At 38.8% G+C, this 5542-nt stretch overlaps 1 protein-coding gene across 1 annotated transcript in view; it reads left to right on the top strand.

Annotated features, from left to right (window-relative positions):
- Nucleotides 1-5542, top strand: part of IPCEF1 (interaction protein for cytohesin exchange factors 1) — a 128022-nt gene that overhangs the window by 62375 nt on the left and 60105 nt on the right. The gene's annotated exons all lie outside the window — the stretch shown is intronic.

Here is a 5542-nt window from a genome sequence, read left to right as displayed (position 1 = left end):
CAAGATGGAACCTTATAAAGAACCTTATAAACGAACATTCAGTAATGGTCCTGTGGATGCTCCTGTGGATGCACATTGTCACACTCCACTCTGTTGCGAACATAGAGCAATGATAGGCAAAAGCAAAAAAAGCACAATTAGGCTCAACAATGTGGTAATCATCCCTGTGAATAAGAAATGAATTGAGCATGACCGAAGCTATGGGTCTGATGAATGCCTCCACTGGAGGCAGGAAGTAGTTTACCTCCTGCCCAAGGCAAGAGGGTAAAAAATGCTCCACTCATGTGAGGAGAGCTACTTCTTGATGACAATGGTAGGTGGGGCCTCCCCCACTTGTGAAAGGGCTAAAGATTAAAAGAGTTATCAAACCATGGCTTAGGGCAGTGATGGCGAACCTATGACATGTGTGTCAGAGGTGACACGTGAACTCATTTTTTGGGTTGATTTTTCTTTGTTAAATGGCATTTAAATATATAAAATAAATATCAAAAATATGTCTTTGTTTTACTACGGTTGCAAATATTAAAAAATTTCTATATGTGACACGGCACCAGAGTTAAGTTAGAGTTTTCAAAATGCTGACATGCCGAGCTCTAAAGGTTCGCCATCACTGGCTTAGAGTAACACCGCAGGGCCTAGGGAGAGAGGAGATAGAGACAGTCTCAAAATCAGGAAGTGAACCTAGACATCAGCTAGATCTAGGACTGGGTATGCACGATTCTCCATGATAGCCTCAGGACACCATTGTAGGACAGGTAACACACCAAGTAGAAATTCCAAACTGGTATAGAGGGAGTCAGGGAAAGGGAGAGAGGAATTGGGGGGGGGGGGGGAGGGAGAATTCACAATTCTACAACTGTAAATTCTAAAACTTTTACAAAATGTTAAGACAGAATAAAAAATTAAAAATTTGAAGAAAACTTTATTTAATGTGAAATCAGTTTTTTAAAGCCTGAATGTTAAGATTGTTGACAGAGGGTCTTCCAAACTATGTTTATTTCTTTAATTCCCACTCATTCCCAACCCACTGGAATTGGTCTCCTAGCCCAACTGAACAATGAAGCTATTTTTGCCAAGATCTCTAATGAACTTGTTCTTTCACTTTTATTCTGGCAACATTTGATGGCTTGGACTCACCTTTCTCTTGAGTCTCTCCCTGGCTCCCATGATAAGCCCTCTCTGGATTTTCTTGGTTTTTTAGTGGCTGTTCTTGCTCAGTCTCCCTGAAGTCACCTCTTCTACTGCCTTTGTGCACTGTATTGATCTGCCTTTGGATTCCGACTTCTCTCCTTTGTTCTTCTACACATCCAAACTCAAGACTTCTACTCTCTGTTTACTGATGATTCCCAATATTATATCTTTATTCCAGATTTTCTCCAAATTCCTTGACCCTTAAATACTATACATACTATTTCCACTTGTGTGCTGCATGTGTACACCAAACTCAATATGCTTACTACTAAACAAATATATATATACTTAAAACTACACTCTCTATAGTGCTGTCATTTATTCAAATGTTTGAGCTAGAAACTCCAAAATTTTCCCTGACACTTTTGCTCTCCCTCACTGTCCATGTTCTGACTTCCTCCTCCCCCTCCTCCCCCTCCTCCTCCTCCTCCTCCTCACTTTCCTCTCCCTGTGCCCACTCCCTTCTTTTGCTCCTCTCCTCCAGATCTTTCTGTCCTATCTCTTTCTTCTTCCCAGTCCTCCTTTCTTTATTTCTTCTATTTCTCTTCTATGTAGAAAGTGCCATTGCACTCAGTTTCCCCTTGAACTCTAGACTTGCTTCCCTGTCCTACTCCTTTATACCATACCAACAACACAAGCAAACATCTTATCAAACTACTACTTTTGTAAGTTTTATTCTCAAAATAAATATTTGCATTTTGCCATTGACTTTTGTGACTTTGGGCAAAATACTAAAACTCTATTTGCTTCAATTTCCTTTCCTATAAAGTGGGAATAAGAAATAGCACCTAAGCCACAAATAGGAGAATTCAGTCTCAGCATTTATGAAAAGAGTGAGATCAGTGCCTACCATGTGGCAAAAATTATATGTGTATAAGCTTCATGTATATTTCTTAGCTGTCAGTGTTTTCTATTACTATGATGATTAGACTGTCTATTAGCTCTCTCCATTTTCCACTAATAGAGATTTTATAAAATATTAATCTATTAGGTAATATTTAAGGTAGGTAGTCTTCTGAAAAAATTAAGCAAGATTTTCATAGGCAAAATTTTAATAATTAAAAGCTTTAAACTTCCCTTTAAGAATTCAGTTTAATTTTCTAGGAAGGAGTAAAGATGTTTGTGGGGGAAAGTGTTGGGGAGAAATATCCCTAACAGCTGTATCAATTGGTGTTGGCCTGGCCCTGAAATATATAGGAAATTCTGTGACTTGGTTAAAGTATTGATAGTTTAAAATTGACGGCAGTTGAGGCTTTACACCATGGAAATTAGGTCAATGTTACAAATCAGGGCCCATTTAGCAGCATATCACTGTGTAATTTTGCTAAATACCAAGATCATTATGAAGTTTGATGTAATCATGAACTGTTTTACTGTTAATTTTAATATAGCATGAGGGTAAATTGTGCCTGCAAGATTTAACAATCTATCTATATCAGGGGTCCTCAAACTATGGCCCGCAGGCCACATGCAAATACAAATATTGTATTTGTTCCCATTTTGTTTTTTACTCCAAAATAAGATATGTGCAGTGTGCATAGGAATTTCATAACATCACAACCAAACAGCAGGGACCTGAGGCTGCATGGCGCCTCCCCAAGGCAAGGGACCTCAGGCCGCACCCCTGCCCTGTGGGGCTTGACAGGGGACCTCAGGCCACCCCCTTCGCCCCACGGGACATGATGGGAGACCTCAGGCCGCACCCCCACCCTGTCACTGGGCTGGGAGACCTCAGGCCATGCCCTCTGTCCCACGGGGCTTGACGGGGGACCTCAGGCCACACCCCCTGCCCAGAGGGGCTTGATGGGGTTGGGGCCGGCCGGGTCTGTGTCTCCTGTGTTTTCGAAGCATGTGCGGGTGGTGGGCAGGGACTTGACTCTAGGTCCCATGGCATGCCCCAGACTCTGACAAGAGGGAGATTTTCATATACATTTTACTAATTTTTTTTCATCTCTGACACTTCTATTATAGAGAAAGGGCAAATAGCAATATTTAAATATTTCCTCTAATTAATTCCCTTTTAATGTGCATGAATTTCATGCACCGGGCCACTAGTTACTGTATGTATTCGTAGTCAATGTAATAATTATCCTGGGTGTTAACATCATTCAACATCAAAAGAGGTCCCTTTTTATATTTTGTACTGGTTTCTTTGTATGCTTGTGTTTTTGAGTGATTGGTGACCAAGTGCTGTTTTTAACCATCTTAAAAAGTAAAAGTATTCTTTTATAATCAAAAGAAGAAATGTATTTAAAAGAAAAATTTACCCCCAACTTTAGAAGCAAGTGAGGGCAAATTCATAATTTAGGGTAATTTTTAAATTTTACCCATAACATTCCAATGGGAAGAAAATAATATGATAAAAATATCTTACTAGGCTCTGGATTATTGTTGTGAGAAAGAGTTATAATTCCCCTGTTGAAAAACTATCTCATAACATGCTTAACCGGTGTTGGCCTTTTTTTTTTTTTTTCACTCAGTGAAAAAACCACATGTAAGGTCGTTTTGAAACTGACTAGTTCGCCAGTTCCACTTCCTGTTGTGAGGAGTAAGATGTATCTTCAACTCACTGAAGTTCTCAAGGTTGTTTTCATTCTGATGTCAACCAATATAGGTTCCAAATTCATATATATCAAGTGAAACTGAAACTCCCTGTAATTGGTTATTTCTATAATATGCAGTCTGTTTCTCGTTGGGGAAATGGTTTCAACAGTTAATGCAGATGGTGAAATAATTTACTTTAAGAAAAGTGCTCTTATGGAGAGTTGACCCAGTGACTGAACTCCCCTTCCCCCCTTTAAAACAGTCTAAATAAAGTCCTTGCTTGATGTTGGTGAGCACCCTGTTGTAGGGATTGTCCTGCTTAGAGCTCCCACTTCTCATCCAGCCTGGGCACGGGAATCTCGTGCAGCCCAAGGACTAGTCTTGGGCAAGATTGAGACAAAGACTACAGTTTGCTTTGGGGCTGTCTCTAGAACCAGCCTTAAGTCGTTCATAAGGGATGGGTGGAGGAGATTCACAGGTTCCCTTCACAGATCCTATAGGGGTCCTCTTGTCCCTCTCTCTCTCTCTCTCTCTCTCTCTCTCTCTCTCTCTCTCTCTCTCTCTCATTCTTATTAAAGCTGCTCTTTTCCTGTGAGCTCTAGTAATGCAATTTCACCTTGTCAGTCTGGGGCCAGAACCCTCTAGGAACGTCTCTGTACAGCTAGCTCCTTTTCTCCCTGTTGCCTTGGTTCTTAGTTGGTCTTGAGTACTCCCTAGCTAGCCTCTTCTGGACCCACTGCTTTCAAATACTCCCACTATCCAAATTTACTCCCCTGCCCTTCGTCCTGGCTCTTGGATAAGTGTTAGCTCTCCAAATAATGTACATATTTGGGCTGAAATATTTTGTGGATAGCTACTATTGGTTTTACTGATCTCAGAGAACTGCATATAAAAAAAGCCATTTGAGGGAATGGTTGGGATTTTAGACCAGGATGCAGGAGTGGAAGATATTTTGTGAGGTGGAGATGAGACTAGGACCTTGATATGATAACATGCCTAAAGCTGAGTCATGTGTCTTGACTGCAACATGTCCATTCTTGACTAAATTGAGGACAATTATTGCCTTTGTCATGTCCTTGTTTTTCCCCACAAGGATGATTAATTTCTTTGGGGATAAAATTTTATTCTAACACTTGTAAAATAAAAAGTCAGTTTGTGATTTTCCAGAAAATATAATTTAAGCACTTTGACTTCATCATTGTTGCTGAAAGAAATACAAGTTTTACTTATCCTAAAAAGTTATTATGAAATTCCTGTTTATTAGACATGAAGTATTTGTTTATATCTATAATCATGTAATGTTATGTTATGTATAATCGTATAAAATAATGATTTTTAGTTTTCAGAATATTTTCACATACAGTCTTATTAAATATTATGAGACCTTAGGATTGGAATTATGAGTATCTTGATTTGACAAATGAGGAAGTGGGTTCTGAGTGGTAAATGAATTTTTTTCTGGGTAACAGCTGCTAATTATGACAGTCATGAATTGATTTCAGACTAAAATAATCCCATTCTAATTCTACTATATTATACTCCCTCTTTATATGTATAGTAGAACCATATACAAAAACTATTGGATCAATAGTTAGATATGTAGAATACTAGCCAGATGCATCTGGAATAATATAAGATGTTGTAATAAGGTGGCCTACCAACTTTTAGAACTGCTTTTCAATTATGTACAATTTTTTTTCAAATTCTTTACTTGTTAGCATAAAAATCTGTCATTTAAACCTGAGTAAATTCAGCTTAGATATTGTGAAGGGAAAAAAAGAAACTTCTTTAATCTAAAATGTCTTTC

The sequence above is a fragment of the Myotis davidii genome, unplaced genomic scaffold, assembly GCF_000327345.1.
Source record: "Myotis davidii unplaced genomic scaffold, ASM32734v1 scaffold1494, whole genome shotgun sequence".
Lineage (NCBI taxonomy): Eukaryota > Metazoa > Chordata > Mammalia > Chiroptera > Vespertilionidae > Myotis > Myotis davidii.
Note: the sequence above shows the minus strand (reverse complement) of the source record. Positions and strands in the feature narration are given on the sequence as shown.